This window comes from Mytilus galloprovincialis, chromosome 14 (genome assembly GCF_965363235.1).
Source record: "Mytilus galloprovincialis chromosome 14, xbMytGall1.hap1.1, whole genome shotgun sequence".
Classification (NCBI taxonomy): Eukaryota; Metazoa; Mollusca; class Bivalvia; order Mytilida; family Mytilidae; genus Mytilus; species Mytilus galloprovincialis.
In genome coordinates, this window is record NC_134851.1 from 10244675 (window position 1) to 10264241 (window position 19567).

The window sequence follows — 19567 nt, forward strand, 5'->3', positions numbered from 1 at the left end:
AATCCATCTGTGTCATTTGTTTAATATTCACATAGACCAAGGTGAGCGACACTGGCTCTTTAGAGCCTCTAGTTATCTTACAGAGGGTCCACTGAGCTTTTGACATCTGTTTTCTTTATAAACTTTTTCAAAGATTTCCACTTCGAAAGTGATTTAAACAAAGTGAATGATCCTCATAGTATCTAGTATAATTTGTGTTTTTTTATTTGTCAAGTCAACAAATATGGCCGTCATGGTTAAAAAAAAAACAATATGGTAAATTATGTTAATTGTCTTATATCTTGCAAACTAAAATGGTCAGAATGTCAAAAACTATTTTAGTCGTTTTGCGTTTTAACTACCTGTTTACACCATAATTTTCAAATAACTCCTTCAGAAGTTATTGCCCTTAAATGACCATTTTTGGCTTCATTCCAAGTTTTGTTTTTTTAACTTAAAAACTATACAATATAGGTAGAATCTTCAAAGCAGAATTAATCAGCATTACAAGATCTTCAAAAAATGGTAAATGACCTAAACCATTCTATGACCCCTGAAGGAATTATTGCCTGTAAACGTGTATGATTTTTGACTAGTTTTTGTGTAATTGCCACTTTAATCTCAAGAAGTCAGAAGATATAGATAAAAGTTGTAAAAAAGCAAAGATGATGATCAATATGTACAACAAAAGCCAGTATAACCAAAACCATTTTATGAGTTTGCAGAAGTTGTTGATCTAAAACAATTTCCTGACTAACATTTATAATTCGGCAAATTATCTTGAAAAATACAATCATGATAATGGAGATAGAAACAGTAGGAAATATACAAGAGCTACCAAAGTCTGTTCATAAGCCTTTACTCGGATTGATCACACAATTTACAGTTTTATGTCCTCTGGTTATTTACAAGTTACGTAATCCTATTTTTATTTACACTCTACGCACAAAGCAATATACCGTTTTTGCAATGAAAAGTGCATAATTTTCCTTCCGCAATCTATATAAATGAACCAAGTTATACCAGAAGCTATTTGATTTAGAGTTTTATTTTATTCTAACATGATCATGAATATTTGTGTAATCATTTAAGTGTAGTGATGCAGACATCACCAAATACATCATGAAAGTGGTTAGATATGAGCTTTTCTTGGTTTAATACTGTTAGTGATTGAGACTGCACCATTGCATATAATTACCTGAAACAGGTAAGGAAAATTAAATATCAGCTGATGAGACAACTGTCCTATAATTTATAATTAATTGTCATAAGTAATAAATATGAAAAAGAAGATGTGGTATGATAACCAATGAGACAAATCTCAAAAAGAGACAAAAATGACACAGACATTGACAACTATAGGTCAGTGTATGGCTCGGGGGCCACTTAGGATCTAATGAGTGGTAGGAATGAGCCGCTGGAGTAGGTAACTTTTTCATGCTCCATGATATATGAAAAGGGTGAGAAATTCAAATTAAATATATCATTAGGTTGATACTATCACTTAAAATTGAGAATGGAAATGTGGAATGTGTCAATGAGACAACAACCCGACCATAGAAAAAAACAACAGCAGAAGGTCATGAACAGGTCTTCAATGTAGCGAGAAATTCCCGCACCCGGAAGCGTCCTTCAGCTGGCCCCTAAACAAATATATATACTAGTTCAGTGATAATGAATGCCATACTAATTTCCAAATTGTACACAAGAAACTAAAATTAAAATGATACAAGACTAACAAAGGCCAGAGGCTCCTGACTTGGGACAGGCGCAAAAATGCGGCAGGGTTAAGCATGTTTATGAGATCTCAACTCTCCCTATACCTCTAGCCAATGTAGAAAAGTAAACGCATAACAATACGTACATTAAAATTCAGTTCAAGAGAAGTCCGAGTCTGATGTCAGAAGATGTAACCAAAGAGAATAAACAATTGACAATAATACATAAATAAAAACTAAAGACTACTAGCAGTTAACTGACATGCCAGCTCCAGACTTCAACTTGCTTGATTATATCATAAGTATCTGAAACTATCAGATGTCCATATTTATTTTTAATGCGGTTAAACCACAGTCGTAATTTACTGTTGTGCTGTACCCTTTATCTAACATTGACTTTAATTTTTTAAAGTCAAATTCATTACAGAATTTCTCAAAAATTAATATTCGGTGGAATTGTAGGTATATTTATATACAGTATTGTAATACAAAACTCTACTATTTTGCACAGCTTGAAGGAACTTCAGAAATTTTTCAATGAAGAATGAAATTACATAAGATATATTGATTATCATTATTATAAACAGTTAATTATTATTACAGATTGTTATCATTGTTTATTAAATTTCATTTAAAAACCTTTGGGTCATTATAATTTAATCTGATAACATGAGATATACATGTTATACATCTATAAATTAATATATATTGTTATAAACTGCAAACTGTTATCCCCTACAGGTACATTCCCTTTAAATTGTATCCTTACATAGTGGTGGTGTTGTTGGCTTTCCATACTTTTTCACACTAGATTGACCAGAGCTATTTGAAAGGTAAAACAAAATCATTCACCTGTGACATAAGATTAACTAATCTGATTCTTTTAATTTGTTTGTGCTTTCTCTACCTGAACAGGTGAAAATCTGGTTGATTAAATGAAGAGGGGTCAAGGAAATGAACAGGACTATTGGTGTTTTATAAAAAAGTGAAATGTGGTAGGATTGATATAAACTAGAATGGATATATAAAGTTTTACAGAAGATTAAATATATGGTAAGTTTTGGAAGTTTAATAAGATATTTTACAATTTATTATATGTATGTGCTTAAAATGCAAAAAAAAAAATCAATTTAGTTTTTATTTGAAAAGTTTTGAAAGTTATTGAAGAAATTTTGCATACAAGTAACGCTATCACAAGATTATTAGTCTTATACGCAATGAGACAGCTTTGCTTATGTAGCAAAATATTTGGTCCAATATAAATAAAAATGTACTATAAAACAAAAACTATTTTGGTAAATAGAAAAAAGAATAATAAGCAGATGTTGATAATTTTGTCTCTTTCTCTGCAAACAGCAATTCTTCCTAACCATGCACGAACTATTTCCCACTGGACATTAAGCTATAACCTCTTGTCTGACAGTGTGTATCTATTTAAACATTGTTTCCTTCTGCAATTGATGTTTGTTTACAAATTTTCTACATTATTTTGTAAATATTCTGTAAGGAAATTCATGTAAAGAACCTGACTTTAAGAAATTTCCAACTAATCAACTCTGTGACTTTCTCAGACTGTTCAGCTAGTACATTATAAGTAACCAAAAATTACTGCTGCATTACAAAATAAAAAGTGTTTGTACTTATGTACGTTTAATTAAGACAAATTGAACCAGTCTGCACGTTTAGCCACTAGTCCGATGCTCCAGACTAGTAAAATTTCATTCAGACTAGTAAGTTTTTTCAAAACTTTGTTTGGACCAATAAGAAAAATGGCAGAATATTGGTCTTCAGACTAGTAGTTAAAAAAGTTTTTGGTGCAAGCTGTTGACCTAATCCTCATCTTAGAAATAGGAAAAATGAAGCATGAATGCAAAAACTGGAAAATTTGATCTATTTTGAATTTACAAAATGGACATATTTTGTCGTTGCAGTTATTTTTGTGTCCAACTTTAGATTGAGCTATACTGTCATCAAATTACATGAGGGAGTTACTATAGAAGTTTATCATGAAGTTTGTTATCTTGTATCCTGTTTAATACAAGATGACCTCAAATTGACAGGCTTATTATTATAATAACGGTCATTATGATCAATTATCACATGTATGAAGTTGACATGAATATAAAGCTTAACAATGTAGACTTCTATATACAATCAGTGCACGAGTCCTGACAGTTCGTTTCACATCTTGAACATGTATGAAATACTTGCCACTGGATATTAAGGAAACAACAACCAATCCTTACTTATCACAATTTAAAAAAATGATAAATAATGAGACAGCTTTGAATAAACTATTTTTTTTAAAAATTCTATCAAGTTTCTTGCAATTATCATGAAATTATACTTGAAATATTTGCCACTGGATGTTAGGCACATTAAAAAAACAACTGTTATCTTGATACTTGCCTGTATTTATTGTAGTTTAGATGGATGTATTTACATTATTTGCTAGATATTGAATTTATTACTGTTTTATAAAAACAGTTTGCTTCCAGAAATTTCACCTGGGATAACCCTAAATTCACCTGAGCAATATTTGTTTTAATAAAATTGTGCATCTCTATATAACATTCGAATAGAACTGGTCAGTTGCAGGAAGGATAAATAGAACCCTGTAAATGTTCAGGGGAAAAAGATAACAAAAAATGATTTGTACATCTCATATATTTATATTTGATACATACAAGAAATTTCTTTAAATATTGTCTTTACATCGAAAACCAATTGTACAAGAAAAAAACCCACATATAAACAATTAAGGGAAGTACAATTATTAGTTTGTTTAGTTTGGTACAGTATAATGCTAATTCTAATGCAATTAGTTTGTATCAACTGTTCTGATTGGATGACAGTTAGCGTAAAATTCTCTATCTCCTTGTCTGTAACTAAGGAAGCCGACATTTTGAATTGCTGAATGTATTGACATGTAATTTCTACAATAATAAGCCAAAAAAACTCACATGTTGCACCTAAAAATCTTCTTTTTATCAACTTTTATTACATTCTGAAGCGGCACAGAAGCCAGAAAACGCCCGGTGTTTATGTTTGACGCTGGAAACATACCTATGACGTCACCTAGTGTAGGGACCAAAGAAGATAACATATTTTCGCGGAATTTTCTTTAATGAAGATTTTACTAAAATAATGATTGAAATTTAATTATGAACTTGTTTTGCATTAGAATAGAGATAACTGTATTGTATTTGAAGCTTTGCGGACGTCCATTGGTAGTTTTACTGTCGCAAATACCCGTTTACCTGTCTCCGCTCCGCGTCGCCAGGTAAACTAAATTTGCGACAGTAAAACTACCGATGGACGTCCTTAAAGCTTCAAATACAATACAGTTATCTCTTAAACAGAGCACACAACATTAGAAAGTCGCATATTTACTGAACTAGATTTAGAAAACACCAAAAAAGTGGGAATCCTTAGATTGTAAAGTTAGTATCATAACATTTTACTGTAGTTATGGAGAAATACTTCTCTTTGCATGATGTACTGACATATATATTGTTCCTCCATTTATTTTTGTTGGATAACAACTTTCATGGGTTTGACAGGTTAATGTGACCCATATATTAGAATGGTTAAGGAAATTCAAATTTTCTAAAGGCTTGTCAGGGTTGTGGAAATATTTGTAGTGAGCACTTGTCCCTGGGCAAGTAAAACTATAAATTTTACTTGCCCGGAAAAAAATTTACTTGCCCTGATGATCCCAATAAATATTGAAGTATTTCTTGTTAGATAATATGTGATTCTTACTAAGCACTGTTGTGCCTCACAAACAAATGAAAGCCATTTGTCTATATGTGTAAAAAATTAGTAAAGTAAAAAATGTGTTAACATCAATGGGACAGAAACCTAACAGCAAACCAACCAATGAAATGACATGTAAAGGACATTATTTTGCAACAGTTTTTGAATGAAGATTGTAGCCAGTACTCAAGGTACATATACTCAATTTGAGGAGTGGACAGTAATTGAAGAAATGTAAACTAGTAAATAATAGATAAACTATTGATGTTGTGGTGTTTCTCTCAACTGACACTCTTGTTCTTGATTATTTCTTATTGTCTTGATGAGCAATTAAAGCGTTCCTTTTAAATTACCACTTCGACAACAACAACAAATAATATTGACCTTTCATCAATAAATAAGACAAAAACTTAATTTATTTTGCGAATTTCTATCCTAGATAGCCAGGGGCAATAAGATATCCACAATGTCTGAAATTCTCTTTTTTTTTTATTTTAAATACTCTGTGTTCTCCATTTGCATTTTAGGTTTTCTACTCGACTCATTAATCTTTTTTTTTCTTGCTTGCCCGGCTTTTTATTTAGTATTTATCGATCTGAATTTCAATACAAAATTTAAAGAAATGACACTTCCGGTAAATGATGGATAAAACCTAATTATGATCCCGTCTCAACTGCTCAATGGACAAAGCCAATGCAATTTTACGTGACTCGGGTTCGTATACTTATTTTAATTTATTTTGGTAATCGATCTATAATTTCCGGTATTATGTAATATTTATCGTCATGAACATTGATGTTTTTACTTGCTGACCATTGGTTTCTTTTACATAAATTAAACATTTTTATACGTTTTGAAATCAATTTTATATTTTTGTTGGAATTGAACTTTGTTTTTTATATTTTTTTACTTGTCCACGGGCAACCAAGACAAAAATAATTACTTGTCCGGTTGTTCAAATGTACGAGTCGGGCGAGTTGGGCATAGCATTTCCACACCCCTGCTTGTAATGTAAAAAAGTATGCAACTTAGTACACATGTTCCCCATGATATGATCTTTCTAATTTTAATTCCAAATTAAAGTTTTGACCACAATTTCACGGTCCACTGAACATAGAAAATGATAGTGCGAGTGGGGCATCCGTGCACTATGGACACATTCTTGTTTCTATATGAATTAAACAGGTTTTTTCTCAATATTTCAAAAACTAAAATTGCATATTTAAGTCCAATATAACAAAATCGCAATAATAAATGCAGGCAATAATTTCTGAATTTATGGTATTTGGTAAGGGTTTTACTCATTGTTGAAGGCCATAAGGTGACCTATAGTTGTTAGTTTCTGTGTCATTTTGGTCTCTTGTAGACAGTCGTCTCATTGGCAATCATATCACATCTTCTTATTTTTATATCTAGACTTTTGAAAACCACAAAATATAATAAAATTGGTACCCTTTAAGTAGATGAATTCACAATATCTTGCTAGTATTACCTTATTGGTTGTATATCAAATATTTGTAATAGCTTTTCCATAGTTTCTTGTTAGCACACCTTGTGCACAGGACTAAGTGAGATTTTCTCATCACTTGGGAACTTCTTGTCCTTTTCAAAATTCTTCTCAAAAAGATAAATCAACTAGTCCAAAAAAGTCAACTGACTCCTTATTAGAGTAATTGCCCTTCAAAGATGATTTTGTAATTTTCAACTTTTAGTCTGATATCTTACAAACTTAGAGTTATTGCCCTTTACTGACAATTTTTCTTTGTTATGTAACACATGTCCTAGTCTCAATCCTGTTTTCTTCACATTGTTTGTAATAGTATACATAAGTAACAGGACTGATGACACATGTGGAGCTGGAATTTTTCTCCTCTCAATCATTTTTATCTCCCTATCTCTCAGGTTTTGCAGGGATTTGATCTGATTTTTTTACAGCAGTGTTTTGATGACTGCTCTTCTTATTTAATGACTTTTTTTATCCATTAGGCCACGGTTTTTTAATTTGTTGGTTTACGGATTTTCTCCATGAAAAAGTCGGGTCGGTCGGTCGGGAAAAAAATAAAAAAAATATCTTTCAAGACAGAAAACTGATATGCAAAATAAATATATATTTCACCTTTCTATAATAATATGTTTGTTATCCTATTTTGTCATCATTTCTTAAATTTTAGTTTAATGAAATATTATTGCTCAGTTGTAATAAAAATTGCATGACATTGCCTAATAATTTCCCGTAAAAAAGGGGTGCACGGACAAAGACGTAATTAAAGTTCATAAAGGAAGACAAATTCACATAGCTCTTAATCAATTCCAGAAAACTTGGTGAATAATGATCTTCAAGAACGAAAACTGATAAAGAAATAAATGTAAAAGCGTGGTAAGAAAATAATTTTCAACACACGCGTCAAAAACGTAATAGACTCGTCCACTGGAAAAAATGAGAATATCGGGTTAATCTGTTGTCACGCATTCCCGTTTTTATCCAAATGGACGAAATTTTTTTATTATCAATGAAACAAGAAAATTTTAAATGATCTGTTAATATTCAGTACTTTAACTTGATGTCCTGAACTTCCACCTGTCTACATTTGGACAAGTCTATTTCTATGAGAAGATGCATCTTACGGACTGTTGACAAATAAGAGAAACGAACTTATTGTGTAATTGGTTTTAAACACGGGTTTCGTTCCACAAAAATATTTGTCCAAACGACATGTCAAGGTCATTAATAATTGATTTATCTATTTTTAGAAACGTAAACTGGAAGTTTTATTTTTTCACAACAGAAAGTGTTATCAATTCTGTTAGTGATTAATGCATTTCATTTTATAAAAAAAAGGATAATTTATTTATTTTTCAGGGATAATGCATTTGTTAGGGTCGGCGGGAATGAAAAAGCATGAAAAGTCAATTTTATTTTTATTCTGGAAATCGGCAAAATCAGGTCGGCGGATCCGTAAACCAACAAATTAAAAAATCCTGGCCTTATGTTGCCTGTTTATTTGGATTTTATGTTTTTTGATTGCCAACTTTTAATGTGAATTCTCAAAGTTATTTTTGAACACCTTAAAAATTCCTATATAAATATTTAGTAGGACCCTTACTAGAAGTATAATACAAACTGATGACAGAGCTCCATTCAGAGCAGGTAATACAATTACCCATCTACAATAAACTGACCATTTTAGTAGGTACATATCCAGAAGTATTTATGCAAACTGTTTACAGAGGTTCATTCAGAATAGGTCCTTCAATTATCCTATCTACAATAAACTGGCTGTTTTTGTTTATTTTAAAGTTTTATTATTATAACAAAATGACATTCTTTTGTTAAAGATGATAAATAATTTTATTTATTTGTGTTGGTTTGGGAACAATGGTGTTTAGAAATACACTGAGTTTGGATTACATGTATTACATGTATTTAGAATTAAATGTGGACATTTTTACAGTTGAAATAATTATTCTGATATAAAGTTTTGTAATGTACATGTAATATATAAGTCTTGTTATGCTCAACAAAGGCTAAGAACACAAGGCCAATAAACAGTCCAGTTTTTGGCTTTTAAAGGTCTGAATGAATAGTTTTCTTATTGGAAATCATATAAACATATCTCTTTCCTTTTATACAGCTTGTAGAAAATTCTTTATATTTGGAAAAACGTTTTTTGCCTGCCCTTTGATAGATATGTTTTGCAGTCTGTGTGTCTGTTCATTAATTGTGTTTTTATGATATATTTACTGGTTGGTAGATTCTTATAGACTCTATAAAATTGAGAAAGGAAATGGTGAATATGTCAAAGCGACAACCACCCGACCATAGAGCAAACAACAGCCGAAGGCAACCAATGGGTCTTCAATGTAGCGAGGATTCCCGCACCCGTAGGTGTCCTTCAGCTGGCCCCTAAAATATGCATAATAGTACAGTGATAATGGACGTCATACTAAACTCCGAATTATACACAAGAAACTAAAATTTAAAATCATACAAGACTAACAAAGGCCAGAGGCTCCTGACTTGGGACAGGCGCAAAATTGCGGCGGGGTTAAACATGTTTATGAGATCTCAACCCTCCCCCTATACCTCTAGCCAATGTAGAAAAGTAAAAGAATAACAATACGCACATTAAAATTCAGTTCAAGAGAAGTCCGAGTCTGATGTCAAAAGATGTAACAAAAGAAAATAAATAAAATGACAATAATACATAAATAACAACAGACTACTAGCAGTTAACTGACAAGCCAGCTCCAGACCTCAATTAAACTGATTGAAAGATTATGTCTTCATCATATGAATATCAGGTACAATCCCTCCCGTTAGGGGTTTAGTATCATATAGTATATTTAGTATATATATATATATGTCTGCCTATGTGTAGTGACAACTGCAAATTATACATTGTCCATCGGATTTCTTATGATTAAGAAATACCAGGGATATATATATATATACATATATATGCTAAATTATAGTGTATCTAAGATGTTGACAACTAAAAAGATAATCACTATAAAAACACTTACACATTTTTTTACAGTTTTTATGCAAAATGTTCTGAAATTCTTAACTAGGTGTTGTAGTTGTATAACCAAATTTTGAATTGTCTTTAAATTTTCTGAAATAGTATTTTATTTTTACAAAATTGCAAAGAGTACTAAAATTTGTTTTTTTCTTGGCCTGAAGCATACATTCCTCTAAGCCAATGAAGTGTGACAATGAATACAAACGATTATCCTACTTATCTCATGATAGATTGAAATCAAAATATTTAATGTTTAGAAAGGTATTTTGAAATCTATTTTCCACTATTTAAACTTTTCAACTTGATGTGCTTGATTAATTTATGGCAATACACATTTAGTAATAGGAGGTATTAATTGTCAATTTTTACTGGACGTCTTTGAAAATGACTTTAAATAATAAGCCTGGCAATACACAGTATTACTTATACTAGACAATTCTAATGTCATAGGATTAAATTTCTTGTGTGTACAAGGCTTTAGTGGTATTTTGTTAGTATTTATAAAAAAAAAAAATCAGGAGCAGAATTGAGATTTTATTATAAATGCCAGTATAACTGTTGTTTAAAAAAAAGAATAAGGGGTATCTATCCATGTTACAAAATCAGTACTTTTTTCAGAAAAAAAAGAAAAAACCCCACAAAATAGCAAAGGAACATACAGTGCTTTTATTGCTTCTCTATATCTCTAAGTCACAGTGAGGCCTTTAACACAGAGCAAAAAACTGTCACCACATTACAAGACATTATCTAGCACATGCTTGAGTGAAATAATTTGGATAGACTTTTTGTAAGACATCAATTTACACAATCATAATTAATTCCTACTATTTATGTCTCATCTGCTATAGTTGATAGGCATTATGATTTCCAGCTTGTTGGGCCTTATGTTAAGCATCGTATTTGTCTAGTACTTTACTCAGAAAATCCATATCTCCTCAGCCTCCTGAAATTTTTTAATTATTGCATTGTTACTGTGTCATACATTATCAAATTCTCCTCTCAAAATATTGCTGTGTTACAAACACTCTCACACAAAATGCTTGTATTTGAAATTTTTGCTGCATTTTTTTAGGGAACTACAACTCTGATGTTTGGAATCAAGCTTCATATGAGCATTGTGTTCTACTGCGTTCTGTGGCCTCAGTGGCAGAGTGGTCTTAAGTAGTTAGTAACTACTGTAATCACTAGCCAGTCAACACTAAGGTTGTGAGTTTGAACCCAGCTTGTGCAGGTGCACTTGACTCCAATTTTAATTGACTAGGATTGTCAGTTTTCCTATCAAACATCAGTAGGTTTTTCCCGCCACTCCGGCTTCCTCCACCAATAAAAACCGTCCACCACCAAATAGCCTAAATGTGGTGCTTTAAAGTGCTTTAAAACACCATAAATCAAATCTACTACGTGCTACTCTTCATTTTCCCACCAATTTCCTGTTGATGGAATAGAGATATCAGGGATGGCATGTGAGAAACCAATATTTTTTGTAGATAACAAATAAAGTTTTTGCACTTCAGCATTGCCTGGTATTGGTCAGAATATTGGATTTGGAATTTTATCTTACAATAGTTGCAGAAATTTCCGCGTTTCGAGAGTTTATCAAATATTGACAGTGTTAAGCTAATGCATGATGACAATGGTTATGGAAGCATATTTAGTGTTAATCAATTGGTAAGCTTTGAAACAAATCCTGGTGGTTATTTTCTTTTTTGTCTGAAGACAGTGGAAGATCCAGGGGGGAACCCCTTGGAACCCCCCTTTTTTTGGCTGATTAATGCATTTGAATGGGGACATATAGTTGGAATCCCCCCTTTGTCCTGGGTTGGGAACCTTCCATTTTTAAAATGGCTATTTCCTCCCCTGGAAGATATTCTTATTAGTTCACAGACAACCATGGTATAATCATCAATAAAATGATATGTGCACCATCCCAGATTACATTTACTTTGATATCTCTTATATTATTAACTGACAAACTTTGAAAATATTAGCCACTATTATTAAACTTTTTCTATTATAATCTACCTTCTAGCACAGACAAAACAAAAATGGATCTTTGTGATACCAAAGCTTTCACAAATTCTATTCATTGATTGGGTTTTCATCTTTATCAAATATTTTGTGAATTACTATATCAAAGGGGTTTGCCTTGTCATTATAGTAGGTATTCCCTTCCAACTAAACTATTAAATTGATGTTTTCAATATTTTCTTCTACTTAAGGCGAAGTGTACGTAATTAAACTACACAATGGATTTTTTTTAAATTTTACATGTAGATTCTGCTTGTAAAAATAAATCAGAAAATAAAATAAAAAAAGGGGGTAACCGTTTTCGTTTTTGAGATACGAGCTGTTGAAGTTAACAGCATCATACACCAAAATTACAAAGGATATATAGGGAAAATCGTGAAATTCGGCAGAAATTGTTACATTTCCAAGATTTTCTATTATATTAGACAATCGATTTTTTTTTAAATTTATGAGACGATTCTAAAATGTCTGAGGAATCGATTGGTGCAAAGAAAGTCCTTAGCAACCGTGCTACTTTTCAAGCTATAACCTGTTAAAGTTGAATCTTGAGTGTAAAAAAACAAAAAAACAACGACAACGTTATTGACGTCGCCGCAACAGTTACGACGCTTCATATAGTTCTATACTTGTATGAAATATATACCGTTTTGTTGGAGTTTGTGTTGCTCGGTCTTTAGTTCTTTATGTTACGTCTTGTGTACTATTGTATTGTATTTGTCTTTTATATTCGGGTGCGTGCGGAGATCGCCAAGCTAGAAAACTGTCTGGCACAGGATAACAAATCAATATTTAAGCAAATTTAAGTTGTGTGGTAATTCTTAGTACATTTGGGTAAATTAATCTTATCTTTGTGCCGCATAAGCATCTCTATAATTCAACACATCGCTGAGCCACGACATTATATATTTTATGCATTGCATGCGCTTCTTTTTATCACAATCCAGACCGGCTAGTAACCGTTGTATAACTTTACACGTCTGAAGACGAATATTTGCGTGAAACATTTTTGTATGATTTTTATTTCTGAAAATCAATCTGAAATCTACAACAGTCCTTTCCCGAAAGTAGGGCTGGACCTTTACTTTTATGTGCATTCGGGATTGACACAAATTGTAACCCGAATAATTCAGTCGTATTATTCAGCTAATGTACGAATACTCCATTTCTCGTGTGGGAGAAAATCGGACATGGAAAGGGCTTGAATTATTCGAGCTACTCAAATTAAAACTCGGGAATATATTTCTAGCTGTTCGGAATTCGCGGAAACAAATGATTGTTTTTCGGCATTACGGTATTGAATCAATATGAGAGATACCAATTTTTTCTTTTAACAAATTCGAATACTAGTCAGTTTATAGGACTTTAGTTTGAAATAGGGGCGGTAATCCATTCATTTTATCCAATCAATTTTTTTTTTTGGGGGGGGGGGGGGTCAACATTGATAGTCAAAAAGCCTTGAAATATTCGATAAAAAACGTTGAATGTAAATTATATGAACTCCAAAGTCTCATATTATAAGACTAGTAAACCACAGGCTTCTCAATTCTTGTATGATCATGAACTAGGTGGAAACCTATAGCTGACCGAGTGCGAGATCCTCATGGATAATCATCGAGGTCGTTAAACACACCTTGCCGTAAACTTGGGTTAAATTTAAAATAAAATCGAAATGTAATAGTCTGAACACATTTCACCTCTCATTCCACTAAATATCAAATTGCAGTTACAAGTATTACAAAACTTCCCTGACCTCTTTTCTTTAACCATAATAGAGGGAAAGGGGGCGGAGGGATCCAGATCCCGTAATCCCGGGCTTAAAAACACGACATCCCGAGGTTCTGAATTAAAAAAAAAATTAAATCCCGACTACCCGAAATTCGGAAATAGAATTCCCGGATCCCAAAAGGGTCAATCCCGAAATCCCGAGCTTAAAAACACCCGATCCCGGAGTTCCGATAAAGGTCCTACCCCCCCCCCCCCCCCCTCCTCCCCCCCGTAATTCTATATTCTATTCATTCATAATCTTGAATTGAGACTTGATACTTCAAAATTACATTCTCTAATTTTGAATGATGCACACAGCTAGACACAATAAAAGAAAACAGATTTCGCTATATATCTCTTCGAAATTGGAATTTGTGAAAGAAGAAATGACATGTTATATTTTATCTTACATGTGTACTTTCAATTTCAATATGGTTCTTAATTTAGATTTAGTTTTCCCATAAATTGCGGACGGAATAGAAGACACCTGTTTACTTTCTGCACATGTAGAAAAAGTTGAAAACTGGGAGTTGAATGACATAATTTTTACTTACTTTTAAGATAAATGTTAGAGTGAGACAACTTTTAAGTTACTGAATAATTTTTGGGGCCTAATTTGTTTATTTTTTGTTTGTTTTCCGTATTTGTTCTTCCGACCTGTAAGTGTTGCACTAGTAGTCAAATTATTCTCTTGGTATCGTCTGATTTCTTATATGAATATAAATCATGTCCTTAAATTTTCAATTGCACAAAATACGAACATTTCAACGTCTTTTAAATTAAACAATTAAATACACACGTCTTTCATTAATTATTTGTAACCTATTATAAAACTTTACGTTGAGTAGCCTACTGTGTTTTCCGTTCAAGACTACGGCTTTTTAAAACGAAAATGGGTCCATTCAGGTTCATTATAATTAATTTGATATCAATAGAAGAAAATTGTTACATGTTTATTTGTTTATTGTTTATAATTTTGTTGTGAGGCGTTTTTTTCTTTCTGTTGATATCATAAACACGATATGCCTTCTCCTACGCGTCTAAAACAAAAAAACCCAGTGTTTTTAAATAAGTCAAGCTGCACACAGAACAACGTACAGAATGATTTGTAATTGGAGTTATTTAGATAATTTCTATGAGGTTTAAGACAGCTTTGGAGTGCTTGTTGGATTCATTATAGACCGCAGAAAGTAGTTTCTCTTTTGTGTGTCCTTTCTTGGAGTAAGGGAGATAACTTGCGTAACTAACGACGAACGTTTTTAATCCCGTATTCCGCTAGAGGCGTGCAATTACGTACACTTCGCCTTAAACTAGTTAAAAAATTACTGTCATTTTAGAGGCCCCTCATGGGGGGGTCCTAGTAATCACATAATCACCATTTTTTTGCCAATATAATCACATAATCATTAAATATTTGCTTATCTTTAGTAATCAAATAATCACAAACTAAAAATACAGTCCTAGGTAATCAAATAATCATGAAATATTTGGCTTAATAATCAAATAATCATTAAAAAAACGGCCAAGTAATCACATAATCAAAAACCCCATGAGGGCCCTCATTTTATCTCAGTGTTGTCTTTTATTTTGGTGGTTAAAGGAACAAGACTATCAGAGTTGGTCTGATAATGTTGGCCACTTTTAAATTTCCTTTCACAACTAATACTATAGTGTCTTTTTTAACAAGTCTGTTGTAATTACGTTTATTGCTTGAAAACTTGGTTGATTTTGTTCTCTATATTTTATTATTTAGAATTATTGAATAAAACATAAACCATTTTATTTCGTGATGTTTGTGAATTGAAAAATAACAGGAATATAAATATTTGCAAAGTTGTTTTATTTTGATCTTCCCTTATTCAAATACATTATGAATAAGAAAATTAACTAGATAGGGCTCAGCTCCAAAGTAATATATGCAAAGATAATTTGGTTTAAGGTAATTAGAAATCAACAGACTGTCAGAAACATATAGATAACATGTAATTTTGTAATAATGCAAATAAAATTATAAAAAAAAAAATGTGTACTCTGGTATCCTGTAGGGACGAAAAGTGAGAAATTGATTAGATTTTGACCAAATTAGACCCAGCTTTGATGAAATTAATACGATTTTTACATTGACATGTAACAATGTTTGTATCGATGTGTCAAATTTGCCTGAAGTCAAACAATGTCAAGATAAATCAATTTGATACTGTTTTAAAATTAAATTGCTATGAAATGTTAACTTGCCCTCAGAAAATAGTTGTTATGCAAATTTAATTTGGAATAAGGTCAATATTAGTTTATGTATAGAACATAAGGGATATACATGACCTTGTATTGCTTATTATGGTAATTGATTCCTATTTTGATAGGTAAGAATTTATAATATTTGTATTAAAAAGAAGATAAAGCACAGCATTTTTTTTTAAAAATTTGCATATACATTGTAATACTAGTATACCAACATATAAATTGTAATACTAGTATACCAACATAGATTTTACCACTGAAATAGGATATTTTTGTCTACACCTGTGACAGTCATATTTTCATATTTTTTTAAAACCGAATACTTTCCAGATGTTTGTTCACAATTGCATTGAAAATGTTTTATACATGTATTAGGGACGACATCAAAAGATCGATGTAGGATAAAAAACTTAAATCAAATAGTTTGGGGGTGGAGGATTTCAACATTGAGGCAAGTTTTGTTAATCTAAAATCGATTTTACATATATCCCTATTGGTCAATCAATTTTTCCCAAATTAAGTTAAGAGGGGGGTGTGGGGGTCAGTGAAAAAAACTATGTGAATTAAGTTTTTTATCCTTCATTGAACTTTTGATGTCGTCCCTTAGTTGTAAAATAGATTTTCTGTAATGCAGGGCACTCAAGGTCTTGTCTGTCGTACATGTACCCAAAGTTTTGGTTTGATCACAGCATATTTTACAGGGTTGATTCTTATCACATATCTAAGAGAAATGATCACAACACTGCTATTTATTTTATTGGAATTCTTTTCTGATAAGCATATTCATAGAAACTGTGGAGTGAATGTCTGATACACTTATCAGTGAATTAATTTGATATGTCTGGCATAATTTACAGCTAAGTAATATCTTTGGACATCTTATTGGTGTTTTTATTTTAAAGAAAATGATCTTTTGGCATGCAAACCTGATAAATGCCATCACAATGGTAATTTCACAGAATATCTTAATTCCTGCGAGTCAATACTAATATCAATAACAAGTAAATGTCTTAATAAGCAATGTATACAAAATGTTGGGAACATTTGAAGACATTGGAATCTCACATTACGCTGAAACTGGAAAAAAAGCATTTATTTTTATTAGAGTTGTTTAATTGGAAAATAATCATAGAAAATACACATATGTGTGGCTGTCAATTTCAAAATTTTGGTACCATGATTTCAAGTTTTTATGCTTTAGGCCAAATAAAATAGTATGTGTAGTTCCAGTTACATCTAAAAAAAAAAGAAGGTAAAGGTAATAGGTAGAGATTTTTTTTTTTTTTTTACATTGAGTCTATGCGAACAACATTCCGACTTTAACAATGCTTAATGAAAAATGACCAAAATTTGTAAAGGGTAGGCTATTAGTACAACTAAAAAGTAGAGTAGGGTAACTAGAACCACACATATTTTTTTATTTGGCCTCAGGTTTTATGAGTCTTATTCATAATTACTAACTTACTTATTTAGTCCTTGTAATTTTTGTAAGTAATGTGCTTGATTTCTGATAAAAGCACTTAGTCAGTGACCAAAACCAAAATGTTTTACAGTCAAATATCAATAAAATTTTCTTCATTTGTTTCCCTTGATATAGAAATAAGAAGATGTGGTATGAGTAAGCAGCCAATGAGACAGCATTCCATTCAAGTCAGAATTAATAACAGTAAACCATTATAAGTCAAGGTAAGGTCTTAAACAGGTCTCACACTGAACAGCAATTAAGCTATTAAAGACCTCAAAAATGACTAGTGTAAAACCATTCAAACAGAAAAACCGACATTCTAATCTAAATCAGAATTGAAAAATGATAAACACTTATGAACGACATTAACTAACAACAACCACTGAACAACAGGTTCCTGACCAATACAGTGGGTTAATACTTGTTAACACTCTCCTGCCTTCACCCTAACATGAAACACCATTACATGTCTTTTAAATTCCATTTATACACTTAATGAATGACCTGAAAAAACCCTTGAATATTTTGTTGCAAAAAGAGTTGAGTCTGGTGTAAAGTTATTGTCATTAGGGGAAATTTGGCACATTTCCTTATCCTGGTGTATCTTTTTAACTTAAGTATTTTTCATCAAAAAAGGTAGCAATAAATGTTGAAAAATCAAACAAAGATAAAGACTTGAAATGATAGAAATCCCCCTTTTTTTCCCTATTTAAATTGTTATAATAGGAAGTAACCTTTTCAGGAACTACCTCTGATTTAGGGGTTAAAGTTTGTGAAATAAAATGTACAGTAAATCATTAACACAGATGTGGTACAGCAATATAAGAGAAATCATGAGGGACAATAATTCACAATTGTCAGGGAATAAAGGATCGTTGAACTGTTGAGTATTTAGAATTGATTGATTATTGGTCGATTAAATCAGCCCACTACCACAAATCTTGATACAACTATTGAAACAAACTACATTATGTTACATAGGGATTATAATGACGGAAGACTTTGTTACCTTTGAAATATAATTAAAAAAGGGTGAAAAATTGTTGCCATTCATCACTTGAAAGTAGATATTTAGTGCAAAAAGTTAACTTACAGAGTTGCTGTCCTTTCTTATGCAGTGATGATAGAAAAGTATAAAGAATTATATTTCAAAGTCATTCATCATAGCTTCAAATCAAGAAAAAAGATACACTTTTAATTCAATGATATTTAATGTTGTATAAAGAGTTATTGCCCTTTGTTATGCAAGTTTCCCAACATTGATACAAAAGTTTCAATTCAAGAAAGGACTTGCATGCAATATGAGAATTGGTGTAAAATTAAGAGTTATTGCCCTTTGTTTATGCAATGGAGATACAAAAGAACAAGGCATTATGTTATATAGTCCTTCATTAAAGTTTATATCGAGAAAAGACTTTCATGCGATGAGATTTGGTGTAGAATAAAGACTTATTGCCCTATGTTATGCAACATTGATACAAAAGTTTCAATTCAAGAAAGGACTTTCATGCAATGAGATTTGATGTTGAATAATAGGTTATTGCACTTTGTTATGCAATGTTGATATAAAAGTACAAGGCATAGTGTTTCAAAATCATTCATCAAAGTTATAATTCAAGAAAAAATGTTACAGCTTCTATTCAATGTTGAAGAAAGAGTTATTGCCCTTTGTTGAGGAATTTAGTGTTTCTATTCAATGTTGAAGAAAGAGTTATTGCCCTTTGTTAAGGAATTTCACACCTTTGACTTAACAAATGATCAAACATTACATGGTCATTTATCAATATATCAGCTGACTAAGAAAACTAAAGAAATACCAGGTTAATCTTATTATTGAACTTTTGTAATATGATTTATTGATTTAATGTTTCTTCAATTCTTAAGATGATGTACAAGAAAAGATGATATAAACCTCCTACGAAAGGAAACATAAAAGACTGCAACAGATTGGACTGCTATAACAACGAAAGTTATTACTCAGTGTTAAAGATGGAGAAATTTTTACTAGGATTTTAGCTGCTTGAGGTAAATGAATTTTATGACAGTTTACGATGTTTATTGTTGATATTATGACAGTTGTGAATATATGATAT

The 19567-nt window shown here is 31.5% G+C and overlaps 1 protein-coding gene across 3 annotated transcripts in view; it reads left to right on the plus strand.

Annotated features, from left to right (window-relative positions):
- The first annotated feature begins 1168 nt into the window (after window positions 1-1168).
- LOC143057986 (uncharacterized) overlaps window positions 1169-19567 on the plus strand; it is a 113635-nt gene continuing 95236 nt past the window's right edge. The window contains exons 1-4 of one of the 3 annotated variants that reach the window (XM_076231441.1): window positions 1170-1186; window positions 2613-2750; window positions 17607-17695; window positions 19359-19499. The gene's annotated coding sequence lies outside the window, so the exon portion shown is untranslated. Of the gene's footprint in view, window positions 1187-2597; window positions 2751-17606; window positions 17696-19358; window positions 19500-19567 lie in introns of those variants that run through there. The other 2 variants (XM_076231444.1, XM_076231442.1) reach the window with 2 other exon arrangements.